Source organism: Apis mellifera, linkage group LG2 (assembly GCF_003254395.2).
Source record: "Apis mellifera strain DH4 linkage group LG2, Amel_HAv3.1, whole genome shotgun sequence".
Classification (NCBI taxonomy): Eukaryota; Metazoa; Arthropoda; class Insecta; order Hymenoptera; family Apidae; genus Apis; species Apis mellifera.
Window position 1 is genome coordinate 8,237,739 of NC_037639.1, and position 25,082 is coordinate 8,262,820.

The window sequence follows — 25,082 nt, forward strand, 5'->3', positions numbered from 1 at the left end:
AGTAGATCTACATAAGAGATCATGACTCGAAGCTAGCCGAGTTTCGCCGCAGTCGAGAGGAGAAAGTTAGCAGGAACTGCCTGAATCTGCCCGATTGGCAGCCTCCTTTTCCACGGGACCGGGTATTGTAGTCACGAGAGTGCAACTATATACTGTAACAGCAACGATGCTCGACGACGACAACGATGAGGAGGAGGACGATGATGATGAGGAGGAGGAGGAGATGCGTCTTTTGTTTCAGCTTTTACTTACTTCTCTCTCCCTGTCTCGACTCCCAGATATATCTCTACGTCTATCCCTATCTTCGATTCTCCGGCGCTCGTATTTACACGGTTCTCGATCATCCTTCGCCTCCGTCCTCCCCTCCCCTCCGTGTCGTTTCGCTGTGTCAAGCTCCCGTAGCGACGCCTTCGAATCGGCGTTTTCGCAATCGATCCTCTTACCCGGCAGCTTAACCCCTCGACTGATCTCCAGACCATTAGTCGCAATTAGTCTCAACGATGAATTTTCTATGAGCGAATAATCAGCCACGGTGTACACGTAACCCGTGTACACCAACGGGTTGTCTCCGCTCCGCCAATTACACTTTCATGATCATGAGTGTAGCCGGCGACCGGCAAATAGCGGCGGATCAACGCTCCGGGAGACGCGTTGTCTCGCGAACAAATCGATCCGGCAACAACCACGCGACTTTTCGACGCCCGTTTTCGAAATCGGCCACGATTCCGCCCCCCTCCGCGTCGATTCGATACCGAGTCGAATCGATTTATCTCCGCGCGGGGCGGGGAACGACCGCCAAGAATCGCTTCGCTTAACGAGCCACCGATTACGATCATGCAAATTTTCTTAATTAACGGCGACCCGTCCGCGGCCGCGTGTCTCAAAAGCGAAACCGTTTCGTGCCGGTTTCGCCTCGATTTCAATTACCTCGCCTCTCTCGACCTATTGTCCGCCAACCGTAGAGAGAGAGGGAGAGAAAAGGAGAGAAGATAGATCGCGTAGATCCTCCACCATCGGATCTCTCCACCATCTCTCACGCCTTCTCGCGCCGCTCGATGAATCTCGTCGCTCGCCTCGAGACTTTTGACAAACGTAATCGATAATTGGCGTCGTGATCGTGCGTCGAAGAAGCGCCATCGTTTCCTCGAGATGAAATTTCGGAAAATTGATCGAGAAGAATTCGCGAGACGCCCACACGCGTCTTGCGGCGCGTTAAACGCGCGGTGAGCGGAGACCTCACCAGTTTCCTGTACCAGTTTCCCCGAGAGAAACTTGGGCCCGAGATAAGATAAGGGTGTTGTGTAGGAGTGGCAATTAAAAGGGCGAGGAAAGGCGCGCTCACCGTAGATGCAAACGGCATTATGCGATCGAACAGATCTTTGGCTGTGGATCGATTCTCTCTCGTTCCGATTATTCGTTTTGCGCGATTGGTTTAATTAAGAGGCAAGAAGAAAATATTTGTTAATAATGACTTAATTGGGTAGGGAATCGAGGATTCGAGTAATTCGATTCGCCAGTAATTCGGCGAATATTTTCATTACGTAATTTTTAAAAGCGGGATTATTTTCTTAATTTTTTTGCGGAGAAAAATTTATGCCCGGCCTGAATAATTTGATTGGTAGAAAGGTCGCTCGTTTTTTTTTCTCAGCTAGTTGTTTAACAACGAATGTTTAAAGCACACTTCGTGTTTATGCGGTTACAAATATTGCAATTTTCATCTAGGTAACTAGCTTTGAATCCAATAATAGACTAAGTAGCCGTGTTACAAGTCGATGAGCGCAGGCTTTACGAGTCGATAAAAAGTGATAAAATGGGATAAAATGTATATCTTAATTAACATAAATTCAAAAGCTTGTCGTGCTTAAGTTTTTTTTTTTTTTTTTTTAAAGGAACACGCGGTTTCTCCCGTAATATCATATGCAGATTATATATATGTATTTACAATGTTCGAACGAAAGTGAACGAAATTGCATATATTCTCGGCTGTTTACGACTTTTTGAAAAGATATTCAAATGTGTCAATTTCAGAATATTTATTTTTCGAATTTACGAAGATACCGATTATGAATCAAATATAGAGAACGTCTAAAGAGTTATAATAAATTGATTGCGTAGGTAAATTTCCATTAATTCGAAAGATGGAGGAGAAGAAAGCAAAGCAATGATATTAGACTGTGTGGAAATAAATCGTGGTTTTTAAATAAATTATTAATAACTTAATACTTAGAATTTCGTTAAATGTTAAAAAATTTTAATATTTAATTTTATGACGTTCCTTTACTAATTTTATCTTATTTTTTTTTTTACGTTTCATTGACATTAATTCAATTTGACAATGTAGCAATGGGAGAAGAAAGAAAGAATTATTATTTCTTCGCGTGACAGCAAAAATTTTTTAAAATATCAATCACTTCTTTTTTTCGTAAGAATGAAAAAAAATCTCGTATTTCCGTCATAATAAATCCATTCTTAAATAAACACCGTACAAATTTAAACATCACCGAAAACCAATTAATTCCCGAGAGAGCGTAATACCCCGTTTGATTTACAATCAAAGTTAAATTGTTACCCTCGAAAAAAAATTCTTCAACTCGTTAAATAACCAAACTTTTCCCTCTACTAAAATTTTCATTACGATCCATACTTTCTTTCTCTTTTTTAAAAAAGTTTCTCCAACAAATTTCCAAACTATAACACAAAGATCTTGCTAAGATCTTATTACGCTGCTTCGAATCTAGTTTTTCAACAGATAGGGATTGCGCATGCATCTCTGACTAACTAAACAATGCGAATAATTAATCGTTCGATGTCCTAATCGTACAAACTGCACTTTCATCCAGCCACGTCCAACCACGTGCAAAGAAGTATGCCTGTCACAACCTAATTAATAATCATCACATTTTTTTTCCTCCCCAAGAGATACACTACCGAACATTCACTACCGAGTTGACCGAGTTTCGATCAGATGTTTGTATCATCTCTTATGCGTTTAATTACGACGTAACATTTCTACTCCGCCTGAGAGTAGAACGAACGAACGAACGAACGAACGTTCGTAACGATCTTTCTACAGCTTTGAATAGCGGCGAACGGTCCAGTGAAAAATGCATCGCATTAACGATAGAATGCCAACGTTGAATTGCGTTAGAACGGTCCAGTCCTGGGACTGGTTTCGTACTTATGGCCGGTCTTTTCATTTTCGCATAACCGGCATATCCACCCGCCCGTAATCTAATTAGCATATCCTAGCCTTTGCCCTCTCCTATTCACCGCCCCCTCCTTTCTCCCTCCCTCTCTTAGTTAAATTAGTCAAACGATTTAGAACAACAGCCGCCATATTTTAGATTTCAGACTACGCTCCGGTTCGCCTTATTTACGCGACTACTGCTATAAAATAATCGACGTATGGCGCGAACCACGCAATAAAGGAGGAATGCGCAGAGAGGAATGAGAAGAGAGGGAATGAAAATCTATCAATGAGTCATCGAACACCTTCTTGACGAGGATTAGTTAGTTAGTGGGCAGCCGGTTGGAATTTTTCCAACTCCGCCTCGTGTCTCTCACCTATTATTAGGCATTTAGTAAGCCTGCTATCCATCCAGGATTTATCGAAGGATCCTCCGTTTTCTTTGGAAGAAAGCGTCGTTTTTCCTTGCATTTTGACATGCTATGAACTATCGGACGACAGACATCCGGTTACCTGTTACGATGAATAACGGGTTGCTTCTTTTTCTCTGGAAATGACTCCTACTCCCAGTTTTTGTACAGTTCCGTAGCAACCTGGTATGGTATAGGTCAGTCCACTACTCGGAAAACGGCGAACGGTTGAGATTGTCGAAGAGGAACACAGTAGCTGGCAACCTCCAAGTTTATTATCCTCCATAACTTTTATTACTCTTTCTCTTCCTTCTACCATCCGCCATCCTTTCATTAATGGCACACACGCAATTCCTGCGCGATTATTCACCCATCGGCCAACCAACAAACATTATTCACGCCCAATGCTTAAGCACCGACCGTATGCTGCACAATCTAGCTAACCGCGTCCGTGGAAACAGGTCATATCACGGGCGACTCGGTCCAATGACAGGAGAGATATATAAATACACGGTGGAAAGTCATGAATGCAAAGTATTTGGAGAGAGAAAAAGAAAAAAAAAAAAGAAAAAAAAAGAAGAAAAAAAAGGAAACGCGAGCAAGAATTTCCTCGTATCGCATGGCCCCACGACGATATAAAATATTCGATCGAAAACAAATTTTTTCCCCGGCTGGAAATATTATTCGGCGAGCAGTAAATAAAAAAGGCGCATAGTCGGTGGCGCGAAAAGTAGTCGGGGAATCGGCGGTCGTAACGGCGTCGTTCGTTAACGCGTAGTTTTCTCTTCTGTTAAATAAAAGAACGGCGGATCGTAAAACACCCGTAAACCGTCGGTTATCGGGCGGCGAAATGGTATCTGGGCCCCAGTGTTGCGTATCAATGGCTTATTAATAATTTACGCGGTCGGATTCGATCCGGATAACCGAGCGTTCGAAAATGTCAATAAGATCGGGTGAAATAGGTTTTTCGAGAGCGCACGGTAGTCGAACCGTGTCGGCCGTTCAATATTTATGTCACAATAACGCGAACCGGTAATGTCCTTTTTCGATAACCCGTAACCGTGTCTCGAAGAAAGCGAACACGGTGGTTAAAGGCTACCAAGTTGGGGGCCAGCCACCAGGCCGAGAGAGTCACGTTGCTTTGCCACGGCCGAGATCTCGTATATACGATCTTTTCTGAAAAGAAAAGATCGCGTGTCTCGGCTGAACAACAGTTTTAAAATTCGAATCGAGATATTTGTCCGGTTTGAAATCCAGTAGGAAAGATGTAACGGATCGATTTTTTTCTTTCTTTCTTTCTTTTTTTCGTTACTTCTTTGAATTAATGTAATTTTAACGGAATCGTATTTTTCTCTTTCTTCTTCTTCCTCTTCTTTTTTTCTTTTTTTTTTTTTTTTTGCTTCAGGCATTTCTCAAACGCCTATAAAATATTCCAGTTAAACGACACTAAACGTCTTCTTAATTTCACTTAATGTCTGAATCGAAGTCAATCGCCGAGAGGTAATTGCTAGGAAATAATTTCATCGATGTAATTTCCCAGAGAAGTCGAAGGAGAGACACAGTTTGATTCCGTGAATGTACCGTTCCTTTACGATGAATCAGTGGCCCGCGAGATCCGTTATTAATAATAATATCTATTAACGATCACACGATCGGCGATTATTAATTCTTAGAGGCGCGGATTCGACGTCCGTGTCGACGGATTTGCCTCGTTTGTCTCTGCGTGTGACGATTAAATGCATTACAAGAGTCGATCCAGGCCTGAAACTTCGATAGTGGGTTGCGAGGCTGTAGGTAAGCTCTTCTGTAATGTTCTTATGCGATTACCAGACGTACCTGTCTCCCTGACAACGAGATAGAGGGCAGTGGTCATGGATATTTAATGGGCCTTTGCCTCGGATGCAGGATCATCGATCTGATATGACGACGATAATTAATACCGGAATTTCCTCGGTCAGTTTACTGACCCGTGTGAAAACGAGTATTAATTGTTGAAATGGATGCTTCTCTCTCTCTCTCTTTCTCTTCTCGTTGTGAAAGCAAATAATCGGAATAAATTATATATATTTTAACATATCACAAATGAGCCAATCCCCTCCTCCCTCCTCTTTTAATCGAATTTCATTATCCACGATGAAACATTGGAAATAGATTTTAACGAATATTTCAAGCTCAAAGAATCACTTTTAAAAGCGATTTATCACCCTATAATCAAACTTTCAATCATTGATTACTTCCTATTAAATCCCCCCCAATCCTCTATAACAATCGCTATCTCCACTTTTACAATTTTATACATTTTTCAATCGCGACGGTACACGTATCCGCGTACATGCAAAGCGGCGAACGATTAAACTCGTTATTTACGATATTTTACAGACCCGGTTAAACGACGTTATAATTGTGAAACGAGACGACGACGACGACGACGACGAGGAACGAATCCAATCCAATTACGCCGTAGTCACGACGCCCAAGGTCGAACGGTCCTCGATCCCGAGGGAAAAACCGGTGGTTAAGGTAAGAGAGGTATCACCTTTGCTATTATAAAACCAACGTCGTTTTCCCATTTCGATCGACGCGCCTTGTTCTCGCATGGCAAAGATCGATATTCCGTATCCGAGAATATCTTCTTCTTTGTATTCTCTCGTCGACCCGTGGTGCCCGGTTTAAAAGCGGCCGGTCTTCGTTAATCGTGCGTAAACGCGCGTGCACCAGGCCCCAGGATCGATGATTTCGCAAAGGTAAACCTATGGTTATCGACATTCGCACGATACAAATATTCACGGGATTGTATTTAACCGCGATACACGTAATGACATCCACACGGCCTCTCTTAAATCACGTCTTCCGGTGAACCAGGTATTTGCTCCTTTCTGAAAATGATATAATGACAAGGTTGTCGGCCAGAAATTTGTCGGGCGAAATATTTCCACAAATTATTTTTTTGAATTGTCGTTCGAGTAATTTTTGAGCCTCGTGAAAGTTTTTAGCTCGGATTGTTGGGAATGTTTAACCGATATAATTACACGGTTATTTTTCACAATGTGAATCTATCGTTCTCGTTTCTTCTTTTCTTCTTTTCCTCTTCTTCTTCTTTTTTTTTTTTTTTTCTCTCTCCTCGAACGAACCTTTCGAAACGATTGAGAAATTGTGAACGATTTGTGTGTATCATTGGACTGGAACTGGAGTGGATCCCGTCACGTCGAAAGTAACTTTAACGTTTGATCAATGCGTTTGTTTTTCTTTTCGTTACACAGGAATGTTTAATTCGATTTGTTTGGCCTGTCTGTGTTGCATAGTCTGTTTTACTTTCGAGCACAGCTGTTCATTTTCTAAAATGAACGTAGAGTCGAGATAGAATTGCGATCTTTGATCAAGCATTTGACGAATATATTTGAAATTATTTTATTTATACCCTCGATGTATCTTCAAATAAATTTTATTGATAATCAGAGGATGTTTCGACGAATTATCGATCCAAATATCGTTCTATAAATGTTTCGTTAGCGATCGAATCTTCTTATTTTTAACGATGAAAATTAGTCCAACTAAAATGGAAGATGGGAAAGCTGTGAATGGTTGAAATGGAACGAAATCCGCCATAACTGCGGTAACTTGCAATTAGAGATACCGATGTTTCGAGCTGACCAGTCGAAACGCCAAGAACAAGCAGCTACGATTCGAGCAAGAACCGTTCCACTAATCAGCGTAAAGCTGCTCAGCCACCTGCTCGATTTGAATTTAAATAAGATGGCGTACAAACGGGTCTATAATGCGGAGTGCAAAGCAATAGCTGGCGTAACGAACATGTCGCGATTCAAAGTAACACGTGCACACGAGCTGCATTCCTACCGAAAGGTACAACACAGAAATAGTCGTTGAAAAATAGTCGAGTTTGCGTCCGTTCGTTTGCATCTACCTTGTGGACCATTCGAGTCAAATGCACCGCTTAAATTCAATCCCGTTCCATCTCTCGATTTCGAAGCCCTTTAATTCCAAGAGAAAAAAACCATAGTTACCCATACGAAGGAGGATACGATTCATTTCCAACGAGCTTCCAATTCTCAAATGTTCATCATCGGATAAAAATCCTGTGGAATAAAAAAAGAAAGATACTCTTTTTCAGCCGAAACCCACACGTACGCCTCTTCCCATTTTATATATAGTATTATAGATAGATCGGTCGGTGTATCCTTTTCTCATTCGCCTCTATGCAATTAGAAATTTCCTTTCACTAACTCGTTGACACTAATATATCTCTCTCTCTCTCTTTCTTGTTCTCCTCTCCCACACCATGACGAATTTGACCTCGGCCGTCCATTTTGCCCGCACTCGCGCCAATTGGTCTAACGATCTCCTCTTAAATACCAATTACGAAACGTTTAATTACATTTTCCACGTAAAAGAATATATATATGTATTCGTGATCGATTTACGATACGTCCCTTTATCCATCGAAAGGACGAAATCCAGATATTGGAAGAGTATTCCTCCCGTTAACGGAGATCATCAACGATGGAATTTCTTCGAAGAGCTAACTCGTTTCTAATAAAATCCGAAGGGAGAGGATCTCTGTTCCCGCCCCGTGTAGAGAAGAAAAGAAGAAATCCGCGAAACGATGCAGTCTCGTGCAGGATTCTCACGGAACGGTCGGTTCCTCTTGGTTCACTGGCCCATAACCCGCTACCATAATAGACATTCGCTTACATCCGCAGACGGAGAAACGCTTCTTCTCCCGATGATTGGTTTCCAAGACCGAGCGAAGAAGGACGAAAGTAAAAGGACACGAAAGGAGAACCGAAAACGAGTAGCGTGGCACGCTCTAATCTTGTGCCTCTGATGGCTAATCGGCTCTCTCTCTCTGCCGAGAGAGAGCCTAGGGGCCACGCAAAAGCGGCAGCAGCAATAACAATCGGCGGATCCACTCGGCTAGGTGGAGGAAACGGTGGGCAACAGGTATTAGCAACAGGCTAAAATGAGGCAGGGAGTAGAGACAAAACGTTGGAAACGGGACCAACGTATATTTTGACGACTGGAAATCGGCGGGTATCGGCGGGCACGAGCCTCCGGGGCCTGCCCGCGCCATTCCAGTTCAACTGTAACTTTTGCAACCATGGATTCGAAGGATATTTTTTTACCACCGCTGGAATTTCATCGAAAATTTCACCGCTGCTCCGTTTAAATATCGGGATCAACCGGCAACCCAGCAACCTCTTCTCTATCATTTCCTTGAGAGGATCGTCTAAACGTTACCGTTTCCTTCCTCCCGTTTCGTCTCGTTTCTCCGAGTCGATTCCAGGTGCATAAAATCGGCCGCCAATTCGACGGATGGGCGCCACCCCTCTCCTCCGTGCACGAGGCGGCGGCGGATCGCATATATAAACCGAATACGAAATTACACCACACTCGGGCGAAACCGCGAATTTTCGATCTGTTCCCATTGGATCCAGAACGTTGCCTCGTGAAAATGGTAATGAAATGGAATTAACCAGACGGGGTGGCAACGAAATTCTGCGAAACATTTCTTTTCTCCCCCCTTTTTTTTTGTCTCTCTCTTTGTTGCGCCGTGTCACTGACCTCGTTCCCTTTTATCATCACGGGAATCGATCACGATGTAGAGAAACTGTTCTCAAGATTCCTTCCTTTTCTCCTTTTCTGAAATTTTTTGGGCTATAATAACGAGGGTAATGGGATGATTCGTTGGTCGAATATTAGAATGCCTCTTTTTTTTTCGAATCTATTATGGACGATTCATCTACTTCTTGATTTATACGATAGATCTTTCCATCGAAGGCAAGAGAGATCGCAATTATTTCATCCAAATATATAACCGATCTTTTAAAATTATTTATCATTGGAAAGATCAATGCGTTTCCTCTTCCTCTTCCTTCTCAGCATCACTGTTGCTCGTCATTGATCGATTGTTGATTTAATTTGTCGTAAAGGGATACGATACGATAAAGGAAGAGGAAGATAAAGGGATAACGCGCGAGAAGAAATCGATGAAAGTACGATATCGGGGACAAGAATCGGTTTATATCGGTTCGTGTGGATAGATACTCGCAAGAAAATGTCGTAACGATGTTCGCGACTTTTTTCCACGGTCGTAGAAGGTTCGCGCACACGTTTCGAAACAACCTTTTATGTCGGTTAATTCTCTGCCTCGTTGCCTCGGTGACCACTCGGTGGTATCAAGGTTCGGGTGGAGGGGAGGGGAGAAATAAGTGACGTAATTTCGTTATTCTCGTTCGTTTGGAAAGGTGTACGATGGCAAACGAGTGGTACTAGGTATAAAGGACACATAGTGTAGAAATAGGCAGTAATTGGTGAGAACAATCGGCGATTGAGATCTGGTGCTGGTATAGGTAAGTGGCTTTCAATCAATCAAATATTACGTTTCGAGCCGTTGCCCGTTTCTTTTTGTTCCGTTTAAAAGAGGGGTGTGCCTATACTTGTATTCATCTTCGACACAATTATAGTTAATAGAAAAATTTAATCCACGTTTAATTCCACATTAGGAAACGGTAGCAGCAGATTGCAAATCGAGATCCACGAACAAGCAATCCGACGAACAAATGAAAATCCGTGTTCGAGGAAACGTCTTGATTTAAATGGAAACGATTAAATCTTAAAAACCACGCAGCGTATAGCGTAATAAGTTATCGATTTCGTCTTCGCATCAATTACCAGCATCGATAACTCGACACACCGTCTTACGCAAGATTGCAGGTTTCGCGGTTCACCGGCCGTTCCTCTGGGAGGAATTTCAATCGGGTAGCCTAACTCGAGTTATCGCGCGGCGGTAAATAAGGTTATGCAAAGTGTATTATAGAAGCGGAGCCCCGAAGACGGGGGAACTGTCTCTAAATCTTTCACGAAACGGTGCTTCACGATCCTATGAAAAGTTTCGTCCCGCTCGTTGCCTCATCGAATCTGCAATTTAGAAATCCGAAGCATGCGGCCGCTTTAAAAGGGCGATCGAACTTTCTCTCCTTTACGGTGTACCACCGATTTCATCAACATTTTCTGCCTGGAATTTATGCGTGTACCGCGATGAAAAGCGCGTTCCCATGTGTGCGACGTCCCCGCGATTCCTTCGACTAGACTCTTCTTTTCTCTCTCTCTCTCTCTCTCTCTCCCCTCGTCCTCCCCGATTTAAATTAATACATTCGATTCTCATGGCGCGATACGCTCACGCTGTATTATTGTTCGGTTCGTGTAAACTGTCAGTTTTAATAAACGAGAGCCGCACGGTGGACGCCTTATGGCCGCCGACGAGCCCAGCCACCTCTTTCTCTCCGCTTCGCCGTGATTTCGTCCAAGGATTTAGAGTGACCGGGGAACGGAGGCACCTTCCACGCCGGTGGTACCTCGAGGTATCTAATTACGGCCGCTACACGAGTTTCTACTTGCGTGATGCTCTAAACGGTTCCACTCACCCTCCAACCTCTCCTCCTTCTCCCTCTCTTTCTCGCACATCCACTCCGTCTATGGACGATTCGAATCGTTTTTGAGGATGGATGCCTCCGATCTTGTCCGCTCGAATCGTTGTTCGAAACCTACTTAACGTCTCGTTAATCGAACCGAGGACACGGTTAAGAATTGGTAATTAACATTGTATCGCGGCTCCCTCTCAAGGGAAGCACGAAGTTCGTTTCAAGGTGATGAATGCTTCTATTAACGATGCCATTAATCGTAAATTGTTTGTTACGTTTTAATTTGGGGTAAATTTAGTAAGATATATATATATATATTTATTTATTTATTTAAAACGATTAGAGTAGTGCTTCAAAGTGCTTTTGAAATAGAAATCGAAATTGAACAAAGATATTTAAAATAACCTATGTCGGAATCGAGTATTCGTTTCGCTTGAATTCCTCCAAATATCTCCCAAATTCTAAAAGCAAATGGCTCGTGAGATAAATTATTGACCGATTGGGTAATCCGAGGATCCGAGACTCGAACGAGAGACACAGCGATAAGAAATTAAAGATGACGAATCGAACGATTCCTATTGATTTTAATTATACGACACGGGTATCGACTTTATAGGAAAGAACGATTATTTTCGTCGAATCGTCGCGCAATGGTTGACCCGGTTGGCCATAATTTGTGGACGAAGAAGTCGATTTGGGGGAACGAGAACGTTCTTAGTATTCCATAACGAAACGAAGGTGTGGCGGATTAGGTTTTCGTAACGTCTACGAAGGAAGAAGAAGAGGAGGAGGAGGAGGAGGAGGAAGAAGAAGAAGAAGAAGGAAAAAAGAAGCAACGATGGACCCTACGTGGTTGGTTATTACACGTTCGCCGACGCGACTTATGAATTATTGCCGCCTCGAGGACGTTTTCAAAATATAAACCAAGAATTCACGTAACGTTCCCCGTCCCTCTAACGCGTTCCAACGATGTGTTTAAACGTTGTTGCAAAGGTGCGCGTAGGCTCTCGATCGCGTTTCGCATATTTCATTGCCGTCGTTCCGGGATCATCCTGTCCCGGAACGTCGATTAGAAATTAAAAATGGCCATAATTAAATCAGCCGTTAATTAATTCCGAATATGAATTTATTAGCCGGCGATGATATGGAAAGACGCCGCTCGTTAGAGAGCCAATTCAATCTCTCGCCGAGTCGTTAGGCCTAACGTGACCTCGACTTTCAAACGAAAGAAATATACGACTGCCATCGGGAGACGAATTCCTTCGATTCGTCTCGGTCCTCCTCCTCTCCATCCCTCCGACTGTCCCCGCACACTTTCCACTTTCCTCCCCGCGCATCCCTCGCTCACGCTTTACATTCGAAATATTCGAAATCGAGTCGGTCGAAATAAAAGGGGACGCGATCAACCCCCTCTTCTCTCATCCAATGAATCCGACCTATTAAGAAATGTTTCTCCACGAATATCTCTTCCTCCGCTCACCCATTTTCCCTTTCTCCCTCTCTTTCTTCCACACGCGCGCAATTCGGGGCTGCCGGGTCGAGAGAATTCCTCGAGAGCTCCCTCTCCCTTTCCTCTCCCTTGCTAATTTCTCGTTCCGAACGAACGTCAGGTAAACCGTGGGTGGTGGAAGCGGCGAGAACACGAAGGGGATGTATACGTGTACAGTGACGGCGAGAAGAGAAGGAAGGAAGGAGAGAATGTAGTGGTAGGGTTAGAGGGAGTAAGGAGGAGGGAAGGTGAGAGGCGGTCGAAGCTAAAGGGCAACGCGAGGCGAGGAGGAGCGGATTCCTTCGGTTCGGCTCGAGTTAGCTGGATTTGGCGAATACGGCTCGTTTGTAGTCCCCGCCGAGGGGCCCCGCGGCGACCGGCGACCGCCACTGGCGTGGAGGCGATCCGAGCGGAATGAAACCGAGCGAGACTACTACTACTACTAGTACTACTACTACTTCTACTACTACTATTACCTGGTCACGACGGCCAGGCGCGAGAGGGAATCGAAACGAGACGACAGCATCCACGACCGACCGACGGAGGGACGGGGAAGGAGAGGAGAGGAGAGGACACGAGCCGAACCGAGCAGAGGGACCCAGGAATTACGGACGAACCTGTTGTTCGTAACACGTGTTTGCGTGAACCCCGTCCTCCGTGTCTCCGCCGTCTGTCCGCACGTCCGTCTATAAGAGGGCAGCCACGAAGGCGACGATGTATTACCATCGGTGACAGTCCATCTTCGTCCTTCTCTCCCTTTATCTCGCGGCCGTCCGTACGTCCGTCGCGTTCCTCGTCTCCTCCTCCTCCTCCTTCCTTTCACGATACCCTTGTCGCGGCTCCCCCTCGTTTCGCACACTCGCTCGAGGGAAATGAGCAAATAAAGGCGGCACCGGCGGGCGCCTCGATTCGCCGCCCCTATTCCCTGATTTCGGAATGCGGCCCCTAAGGAAACGCGTATTCTTCTACCTGTACTGTATTCCACACTGCGTTTCGCGGGCTCGGGAGATCCATGATGGAGGAAGATCGTTCCCTGTTCAGAGAATTATTCCGTCGTCCAACTGGGCTCGGATAATGAAGCCGAGGAGAGATGCTGGCGGTTGCGTGTCTTTGTTCCTCGCGCGGATTCCACTCGATTCTTTTTTTCCTTTCCTTTCTTTCTCGATTGTTTCGAATTTGATTGGTCGGTGTGCTGATTAGATTGATTGGTAAAAATAATATTTCTTTTCTTATAGCACGAAAGTTTGCTTGAATAAGGGAAAGTAAACGAATTGATTTTCGAGATTGATCGTCGAGATCGTTGGTATTTAATCACGGACGGAAGGTATCTTGGGAATTAATTTCCCGGGAACGAGATTCGTTTCATTGAAACGAAGGGGTTAACGACTGCGGAACGAGGCATTGTTCGCGTTTTAATAAAAAAGCACACGTGGATTATGGATTCGACAACAGAAACGCCCGTTCCCAACACGATTTCACGAAACGATTTTTCTCCACCGAGTTGTAAATCGGATGGATAGAAAGACAGGATTGAAACGAATGCGGCAACAAGGATAGAGATGGCCAGAAGGGAGATTAATTTTTTAGAATCAGCCACCGATGAGTCAGTCAGTGAGGCCGAGTAGCTTCGAATCAAAATAAATTCCCCGCACGGCTCAAAGCGATTTCTTCTTCCTTTCCATTCTATTTCATCCGTGCCGATCCTCGAGAGAAGAGAAAGAAAAAAGAGAGAGAGAGAGAGAGGGAGAGCCTCTCTAGTAGGCGAGCGCAAAGAAGCGCCCTCGTGTAAAAACTCCCTCGGAAAGAAGGGAGGCCTAGTCACGCTGCATGCCCCGGTATATGCACTCGGCCCTCGACAATGAGCGTCGTGTTCTATCGTCGCGAGGGTTGCGAAGGGGCGCAGGGCAGCGAAGGGGAGGCCTCGGCCAATGAGAGCGCGCCGATACGGCGGCCATTTTAATGATCGGCCCTAAGGTAAACAAAAGGGGGAAAAAAGAGAGGAGGGGGAGGGAGCGGGAGACCGAATGACTCGCGGCCCCTCTTCCCTTCATGGGGTTGCTTGCATGCAAGCACGCCCGAGTATAGTAACCCCTTTTTCTTACGCTACGCGTGCACACCGTTAACCGAGATGCGTGCACACCGACAGCGTCCCAATACCACGCTATGCACGCCCACGTTCACGCAAGGGGTGCACCATCGACCAATCGTTGCCCCGGATCTTCTTACAGGGCCCATGTTCGAGAACACCATGGTTTCTCGCTCCTGATATTCTCGCTCTTCCCTCGGGTGTGCGTTACGCGTATACACCGGTCACGAACCTCTTCCTCTCCCCCCTTTGCCTCACACTCACCCTCTTCCCTTTTCTCTCTCGCCGTGAGTGTGTTTTTTCTTCTCTTCTCTCCCTTCCCGACTCCCTCCTTTCCTCCCTCCCTCCCCTCCCCGACACTCGTTATACATTTTATACCTATGGAAGGAGAGAGGCAAGCCGAGGGAAAGTTTGATTGGAAAGCTGGAATCACGAGGAGTTCCCGCCACGGACGTCCCACGGTGGACAATCAGAGGGAAAGGAAAACGAAAGGGGTTATCCAGGGGGGCCCCGATTAATTAATGCACGCGTGTCGATGCTAACGAGAATGAGAGAAAAAAAGAAGAAAAGGAGGAGGAGGAGGAGGAAGAAGAAGGAAAAAAAAATCATCGGTTAACATAAGCCGGATCTCCTCTCAGTGGCTCCGGTTGATTGAACCGACCGGGGGAACCTCTGTCTACCCCCTCGCCTTTGACAACGCGATCGAAAACAATGATTTCTTGCTACGGGGCTTCTATGATGCTTGATGCTGACTGAGTAATGACTCGGTCTCTTGGTTATTATTCCATGGAAAAATAAATAAACCGCCCGACGAACGAGACGTTCCTCTTTGGTCAAGTACCATTGCTTTTATATATAGGAAACTATACGTTCTTTCGTTCCTTCTAATTGAGTTCTACGCGCATTCGCGCAGCTGTGTACCCGACGCGAACAATTCTCGCAGATAGAATATTTCCACGAAATTGTTCAATTGTCCATCGTCTCTCTCTCTCTCTCTTTCTCTCTCTCCTTTATTACTATTATTCCATTATGATGCGTGGCTTATTCTTTGCAGAGAGGCTCACCCCTCGTACTCACCCACGTTCACCTTAAGTAATCTACACTATCGCGCTAACTTATTCTCAGAATTCTATTTTGTCTCTAGCCACGCTACTAGACGATCCCGATATACAAGTAGTACCTAAGCAACGTTGGCGCGCAAGCGAAGTCCAAAAAGAAGGGACAAAAACACGGCCAACAATCCCGCGTGGAGATTCGAAAAAGGTTCGCCGACAAGTCTTCCGACTCGGTTGTCGGCTAGGTAAGAAGACGACCGTGGAACAAAGCCGACCCGCGAGCAGCTCACGGAGAGAGGCGATATATTTTACGCGTCTACCGGAAGTACGGTGGTATGCGTCAGGAGGGGCGCAGAAAAGGAGGGAAAAACAGAAGAGGGAACGGGTACGTAGGCAGGGTTTCCAGAGAATACGCGTATGTATGTAGAATACGGCGTGCCTCGTGAGAATGGCGGATACGGAGGCGAGTGTATACACGCGAGGGTGGGGGCGTAAGAAGGAGGGTTCCAAGGGGTGCGTTTCTTCGCCTCCATCCATCCATCCATCCATCCATCCATCCAACCATCCATCTATCCATCCATCCTTCTCGTACCTTTTCTTCCTCGGTTCGAGTGTCGGTCGAAGTGAGGCTGATGTGATTTGACTACATTCACACCTATGTCGACGTCCTGCTCCCACTCGTCCTTTGATGCCACGCAAGCCAGACCATTTCACGTGTTCACCAGCGACCAGCCACCACCGGTCTACGACGAAGCTGCTGCTGCTGCAGCAGCCTTCCAACTTGGAGGAAAAAAAAAGGAGAAGAAGAGAAAAAGAAAAAAGAAACGGTCGGTTCTCGTAACCGTGGTTGTATGGCGCATACACAGTACCTCTAACCGACCACAGTACCTCTGCCCTCACCGAACCAGGTAATATGGTAGTGTTGTCGCGAGCTATAAGGGTATATACGATCGAGGGTTCACTGCCATGGGTTTCGCGCCGTTGTACCCGCGAAGAATGCGCGTGAACCAAGCGGGCCCCGGGAAAGAATACCGTAGGAAAGAGACGGAGGATCTCCCGGAGATCCAGTTACTTCCAGTTTCGAGAGCCCCGACGACTCTTTCTGCTCGACTCTTTTGCAGATATGTCCAAACTTCTCTCTTTTTTTCTTTTTTTGTTTTTAATCTACTTCTTCATTTCTTTCTTTTCTTTCCCTCGCTCGGTTGGAACAGGTTGATGCCGGTGACAGGGGACGAGTCTCGTGGGGTCACGGTCTCGTAAACTTTTGCTCCCTTTTGTCACGATGAAATTATGCTTGCTGCGATGTAAATTATCGGTAGCATTACGCGTATGGATAAAGATCTCTCCATTTCGGATGCGTTAGAAATGTTGAAAAGTTTCTTTTTTTAGTCACCTTATTATTCGAACGGAACTTGACTGTTCTATATATATATGTATATAAATATATCTCGAAATTCTAAAGATATTCAAACTCTCCATAAACATCGTCGTCGTGGGAGTAGCGATTTCACCTTATCATGACCCAATATCTTGCGGATAAGGGTTAAAGCTTTGATTTCACGGGTGAAGCGATTTGATGCTGATGGTAAAAGAGAAAGAGAGAAAGCTAACGAATGGCCGCCAAAAGAATTTTCTGACGTCTACTCGACAGCACTCCGGACAAGATTTTATTAATCCTATTCATAAAGTAGTTCAAGTTTCATCGTGAGAGAGAAATAGTGGGAGGAGAATATATACTTGGTGTATAATCTTCCTTGCGGCTGCTACTTCGCGTTTCACGGAAATGCGTCTTCATTAAGCTTTGTTTCGACGCGAGTACGCGGCTCGATGCTTCTCGGAAGAGATTCGAGCCTCTCGACCGAACACGTTGTACTTTCGTTTTTAACGAGCTCTTCGTCATCGATGGTCCGACAGTCCATCTCGTTAACATGTTCCATAACACGCTGATCATTGATGGTACATGATAAATAGCAGATGTGAAATTATCATTTACCAAATTATTTCTTGGGATATTTTCTTTTTCTTTTTTTTTTTTTTTCTCTCCTCGACTGATTCATCAGAATTCATTAAATTTTTATTCGACTTTACACTCAAGATACATCGAGATATCGATCTCCTCAATTCTCACCTTCTAATTATTATCTCTTACGATTCGAGAAGAAGAAATTTCTTATTTTTTTAGAACGTTCTTTCTCTCGAAGCGTCATCGTCGTAAATTTCTTTCGGTTGATGGAAAAACCACGAATAATCCCACGAATAAGTTTCACCATCTCGATACGTATCACGTATTATTCAAATACACACGTAACCCGCTCGAATTACAAATTGCTCGCCATTACAAACGGAACAATCGTATTATCGTTAATTGCCGATCGTGATAGGTGAGAGGCAGAGCTCGTGTATATATCCACTCGTCGCAGAGCCACGTTTTAAGGCCGTGATGCCGTTCAATTAAGACCGAACGCGATTTCGTGGATCGGATTTCATCCGAGGATGGCCTCTATTATGGCCGCGGTTCGTTACAATATTCCTCCGCTTTTTCGCCGGGCTAATAAACTCGTTTGCGGTCCCAATCTCGCGTCTCGGATCCTCTCTTTGCTCCTCTCTCTCTCTCTGTCTCTCCTTCTCGCGAGATTGGACGCCGATTGTACTCCGCTATCCTTGATTTACGTTCCAAAACCGGTAGTGAGTTGCGCGCTCCCTCCCCCCCCTCCTCTCTTTCTCTTCCATCCAACACCCACACATCCTCCTGTAACACGGCCTCTCTGTCGGTACCGAGAGTGCACGCTTCGCCCGGAGTACATTTTACAACGCTATTCTTAGATTTCGATTGCGAAATCAATCTCGGTTCTCGCTCGTAACACGGAGCGTGTGCGCTCGTTCCAAGACGCGAGACGAAGAAGGGAGACAAGGTGAAGGGGAGTGGGATAGGAGGGCGCCCACTCTCCCGCGGTATCGGCCACGTCCTCGTCGGTTGTTATATAGCCGGTACACGCCGATATAACTACTGTACGTCCCATAATTCATTAGAGCGGTATTCTTGCCCTCACAGTCGGACGGGTAAAAGCTGTTATCCTGGCGAGGGGCCTCTCCTCCACGGTTCCCGTGAAAAGAGTACGAGCTTTAGGAATAGCGTGTCGGTGTACGGTCGAAGAGAGAGCAGTTTCGTGTTAATTAGTGGCAATAATAGTGAACGTTTAATAATCCAATCCAACGCCCATTGAGTATTTTAATAATAATGTTTATGGGGATTTTGGGGATTGATCGAACGAACTGTCTTTCTCGAGAAAAATCTAAACGTTATATTAATATTCAGTATTTTCTGTATGAAAACGAACGATTGGATCGAATCGCAGCGACTACTTCGGATCTCCCATCGAATAACAATGGCTTATATAACTACATCGCGTGATTCATCCGTGGAGACGTTCTCGATCATCCATCCATCCAGTCTCCTTATATCCATATAGAACGACAATTAAAAGCGAGCGTAGAGGTACGAGATAGAAAGAGAGGCATGCGTTGCATGTGTTAATTATCCAAGTTTCTCCTTTACGATTCCATCCACCGGGGTGTGCACGTGGCAAATTGAATCGACGTTACACCGGTTCCGCGGTAAAATACGCTCTTCTCGGGGGCGAGGGTTACGTCATCCGCGCGACACCGGTCTTTCTGGATCACCAGTGTGGGCGTCATCCACCGATGTAACTGCCCTACGATCTATATAATTCATTAAACGTTCGAGACTTTTGCTCGCGACCTAATGGTACAGCTTTCTCGAGGGATCTAAAGAGATCTACTGCGGGGAAGAAAGGAAGGAAGGAAGGAAGAGGCGTGTTCGAGGATGGATGGAAGAGGAGAAAGGAAGGCGCGTATTAATTATCGGTCGAATGTTGCTCGTCTCGAACAATCGAGAGAGAGAAAAAAAAAGAGAAAGGAGAGGAAGATCGGGGTTGTGCTCCTTAAGTAGAAATGCGGTACACGGGATGGTGAGCGGAGAAGAGGAACGCGAAAGAGGAGAACGCGTGGAATTGGACGCGCGAGGGAAGGAAAGAGGAGTTTTTAATTCAGCGCCGGGTCACGTATTTCAAATAGAGGATAACGGCAAATTGCGCGATGCGAAATGATGCAATCGATACCACGTAATGAGGGTGATTGAAAATTCAAGTACAAGATTAGAGAGCGCGATCGTTTTTCCCATCGTTGAGCAACGATTGATGAAATCGACCGGTATTTGAACGTGGAATTATCGTGGATCATCTCGTTTTTCATCTCTCGCCTCGCCTCGCCTCGCCTCTCCCGCCGCGATTCATTTTGTCCGATGATATCGATGATCGTCGGAGGAAAGGGGATTGGAGATGCGGATTGGCGTTTCGGAAAACGCGTTGGAACGGCGTGGAGGACAACACGAAGCGGGGCGGCGGCTCGGTTCCGCTCTCGCCCCAAATCCTCTCCTGGGAAAGAAGCACGCAAAGCGTCCCAAAGATGGCTGATGCCTGTAACCAACACCACCATCCAGGGCAGCCATTTACGAGACATAAGGAATCCGATACGTTTTGATCTCCATAAGCCCACCCTCGATCGTGTTACCCGCGGACACCTCACCTCTGCTCACCTGCACGCCGCGGCCAGCAAAGATGGCCGTTGCTCCTTCGCCGCGATATTCGCCATTATGCGAAGCGACCACAGCGCCGTGGCGCATCCTCCGTGCCCTTTTTTTGACCTCCGCTTTCAGGTTAATCATCCTCTTTGTCGTCCCAGCCTTCGTCTCGTCTCTCGGTTACGAGAAACCTGGCAAACCTGGCCAATTCGGTCGAATCGCTCGTTACGGGGGAGGGGGGAAACGATGGAGAACCAGGATATAATTCTTTCGCCCGGATTTTTAATCTAAGGAACGAGGAGATATCTTATTACAAGAGAGTTTGGAAAATTTTAAATTTACACGCGTTTATAGTTAGCCGAGAAAAATGAGAAGAAAGGGAGGGAAAAGAATTGAATTAAACGATCTTGATTCAATATTGAAAATCTTACATCTACAAACTTGGCCGTGGAAACAATTCCCACCCTTTCACCCGCTCTTCTCATTTGCACAATCCATTAAAGTCGGTGGGCAAGCGGCGTCTAATCAGTTTATCGTCCCTGTTCCACGGCAACCCGTGTCCAAGGGACCCGTTATCCGGCCGATCGAGCGCGATCCACCGTTGCGGCGTCGACCACGAAAGGTCACCAAGGCCTGGTCTCGTTTTATTTCGTACAACCGTGGCGGGAATGCCCCGGAAAATAATCCTTTTAATCTCACGGTCATCGTTTTCACACGGCGTGCCATTAAAACGAGCCGGTAATTTGTCCGTCGATATCGCCGCCGCTCGATTTAGCTCGCGTCGCGCGCTTGCTAACGCTCTTTTAAACCGGCGCTGTTCCCGTTACTAATGCCTTGACTCACTGTAAAATCGCAAAAAAACAGAAAAACTTGTTATCGGTCGTCGCCGCGGAGGAGGCCTCCTCCAGGTCGGACCGGTCGGTCGGCCGCGAAGCCGGTTTTCTCCCGGGCAAAAATCCACGAACCCGTTTGTATTTTCAGAAACGACACCACAGAGTCGCCTCGATTAATAGAGTTCTCGGATACGAGATGAAGGAGGAGGAGGAGGAGGAGGAGGATCGAGGACGTTCGCCAACGGGGTTCCTCTTATCCCAAGGTCATCGGCGTCAACCGCCGTTTCTATTAAGGGATGAACACGTTAGTTAGGATAAGCACGTTTAGCGGATTTCTTTAATGCTGTGTTTCTTGCAGTCTTGGAGTTTTTAACGCAGAGACGTATCCTTTTATTTCGTTAGAAATATATTTCGAAGGATAAAATTATTCAATTATTGGATTATCGTAGAAATTATTTAATAGTGAAGAATTTCAAAACCTAATCTTAAAAATAAGATGAACAAACAACAGGACGATAAATAGTAATTTTTGGTGATCATTTTTTCTTTTTTTGAATAGACTGCGAGGTATTTTGATTTTTAGAAGAAATATACTCTTGTGCGTGTAAAATTAATTTTTTTTGTATATTTCTTCGACGTCGCAGAAGTGAAATTCAAGTAGTGTCAAATTTCCGCATTCAAATTTTTGTCCGAAACAAACAAATAAATTTTGCCTTTTATAATTGTACGCTGCAACACGATTTATATACCGCTCTTGCATCCTTTCAAAAAGAGAGAGAGAGAGAAAAAAGAAAAGAATTGCTTAAAATTGCTTGGATTCTTGATATGATCTAGCATTGAAGTCTCTAAAATGTCTGCATACCTTCATCTTATGCTTGCATAAAATTGACGCAAATAGAAAAGATACGATCGGCATAATGATATTCGCCTCGACCAATGTCGAGGAGATCTTTAAAGACACGTAACTATGTAATAACAAAATTTATTCGCGCGTACGTCGAAAATGATAAAATTATCGTTACTTTCACATTAATATTCCGCTCATTTTCTGAAATTATACGTATGCGTATCACGCGTTGCTGCGACAAAATAAAATCGCAAAAATTCCATCTTTGAAATTAATTACTCTGCTGCTGTTATGGAATCAAACCATCTTGCCCGTCCAACGAAACTTGTTTAACGCGATCAACGATCCGTATCAGTTGCATTCCATCCCCTGTTCCCTCAATTCTTCTCACACTTCACTACCCATTAAACTGTTCACTCCGGATAACGATAGAAAGATTTCGAATCCCAGTTTAATCACACCGGTAACACGATGAAAATCGCCTTCGACGATTATTAAACGAGTCTAAAGCGATCCACTTTTACCAAAGATATGGAGATTAGAGTTTTATAAAAATGTTTTCAATGTTAACCGTAACAACGTATAATCTTCCTCAATCTTAAACGGTATCTATGATATATTCTTTCAATTCTTCGTTCGAAAATTTTTCCCACGCGTTTGTTCTTCAGGATACAAGAAAAATAAGAAAAATCGCAGAATCAATCTAATTATCCCTACGAAAAAGCGCGTCCTCGAACGATCGGTTAAGGCCAATCGGGTTCGATTCCCGTGCGCGATTCCCCTCCGCATAATAAATATCGATCCTATCGATCAGTCTCTCTCTCTCTCTCTCCCTCGCCGATTTATTTCACCGATTACTCGATCGCGTATCTTGGCCGCTTGGTGGAGGCAGAAGGTGGCCGTTAGGCGGGTTTCGCGAAATGAAAAGCCGCCGTTTAAGCGATAAGGCTCTCTGATCGGCCGTTAAGAGATCGCTCGCGCGAGCGTTTTTCACGCTTCGTTGAACCAATCTTACGCCACGCTCGTGTCGAGAGATAAAGGGTTGACTCTCCGTTAAGCCCGCTTTCGTGTACTCTGCCGTACATACACCTACGTAACCGGGGCATATATAAAGTGGGAATATCGGGCCGTGCCGCCCGCTCGCATTATGCTACGCCTGAGCATCGCCCATCGGATTTGTAATGAGGTCGGCCGAGGGGCCGCCATTAACACCGCGATCTTATTTCTCGGGCGAATTTTGAACCTTTAAGCCCCGTGGTTAAGTATGGTATAAAGTTGCCACGCGGAATCGTGCGGATCTTATGTTGCTTCTGGGCAGGCGAGCGAGCGAGGAGCGAGGAGGGCCGATTTTATCCCGAGAAAAACGATATTTTGAATCTAATTAGTTGACCGATATCGAGGGATCTGGTGATACGTTTATATGTATATGTACATACATACTTGTTGGTAAGTTAGAAAATGAAAATTAGTATCAAGTGAATCTTTTAATTTTAATTTCACGATGAAACAAAGGATAAGATTCGTTTCAGAGGATGAATACACGAAATACGGAAGATTATTATTATTTAAAATTTATGAAAAGTGTATAAACCATGTGAATAAACTGTGCTCTCCTTGCCGTAGTCGTACCATTTCGGGGGCCATTTTTATCGCGGATGATTCGATCGGGGCGGAAAGCTTTCCCAGAGAAATTTACTTCTCCTCGCGCGACGCTCGTAAAACAGAGAGCAAGCGGAGAGTAGTATCGACGATTCCTCCTCCTTGTTCGCCAATTTTCCGGAATACCCGCTCCGTTTCCAAACTCTTTTTCTCCGATCGAGCTCCACACGCTTCCGCGATCGTATTTTACGATTCCCAATTGCGGCAGAAAATCGAGAAAACGCGGGAGACCCGCGAGGAAGATGTATCGCGCGAGAACGTGAAACACTTGTTTCTCACGTGTCGACGATGCTCCCCCTTCGATTCCCCCTTTTCTTTTCTTTTTTATCTTCGCTCGTCTGGCGGGTACGCGCGCACACAGAGACGGACAATTTTCACTGTTCTTCTTCTGTAAAGCGCACCGATAAACTGGAAAGCTTTACTTGGTATTACGAAGGCACTAAAGCCTTATTCGTAGCCAGACCCGATGCCATAGCGGACCGTATTACATCATAAAACCATGTTGGAGTACATTCGCGCGTACCGAGCGATGTATCTCGAAGGCGACGCCTATACTTTGCCCGTTATGAAGAACCGTCCTTTTTTTCTTTCGATTGAAGCGTTCAATTGTTTTTAGATATTAGATTTAGATATCGGATCGTATAGATTAAAGCGATATTTCGAGGGCGTCGATTCGGAGGAATTATAGGAATTGGTGAAAGATCGAAATGGAGAGATATTTGAACTTGAATTTTTATCGATTCCTTTCGATCGTACAAAGTACGTATAATAAAGACACACTTTTAAATCTCCTAAGTATTTAGAATGAAGAAAAATCTCGATTAAAAATATTCTAAGAGATCCACCGAATTATGAAATTCACTCTGAATAATCAAACCGCGAGACAACCTTGAAATTTTTGCCAGAAATCCAAAATACGATTTCGAAACGTTATCTATCTCTCTTTTTCATTTCATAAATCTTTTTTTAGATTTAGAAAAACGAAACAATTTTGGTTTCTCACACGAGCGCCGTTTACGTCCCCAATTACTCATCCAACCAGACGAGCAGAAATAAAAAAAAAGAAAAGAAAATAGAAAGACACGGATAGAAGTGAATGGAAAGGAAGAATACGGAGGAACGAGTGCTTGTAATGGTTGGAATATGTAAAAGGGACAAGAAGGAAAAGAAGGAGATGGCGTGGACGAGGGGTTGAAGTAGATACAGCTAATACATTATTGCATTACGCACAACTAGGTAGGTAGTTAATTTAGCGGTGGCATGCCTCCATCGTTGCTCGATTGCTTCTTGTATTGCCTTCCACCAGTCATATGCATAATGTAATTGACTTCATCCCGCGCTACTACGCTTTTCGCCTCGTCCACGCTCTGTCCTCCCCATCCTTTCCTTCGTTCTTTCGTCTCTTTCCTACCTTCCCATCCGTCTCTTCGATTCGAAACGAAAAGTGGATTCGTTTGCGGTTAAATATCGATGTTTG

At 44.9% G+C, this 25,082-nt stretch overlaps 1 long non-coding RNA gene across 3 annotated transcripts in view; it reads left to right on the plus strand.

Moving 5' to 3' along the window:
• The window catches only part of LOC113218598, a 100,656-nt gene that overhangs the window by 62,225 nt on the left and 13,349 nt on the right, over positions 1-25,082 (plus strand). The window contains exons 3-4 of one of the 3 annotated variants that reach the window (XR_003304181.1): positions 5,977-6,117; positions 21,248-21,608. This is a non-coding gene — a long non-coding RNA (uncharacterized LOC113218598). Of the gene's footprint in view, positions 1-5,976; positions 6,118-15,755; positions 16,250-21,247; positions 21,609-25,082 lie in introns of those variants that run through there. The other 2 variants (XR_003304183.1, XR_003304182.1) reach the window with 2 other exon arrangements.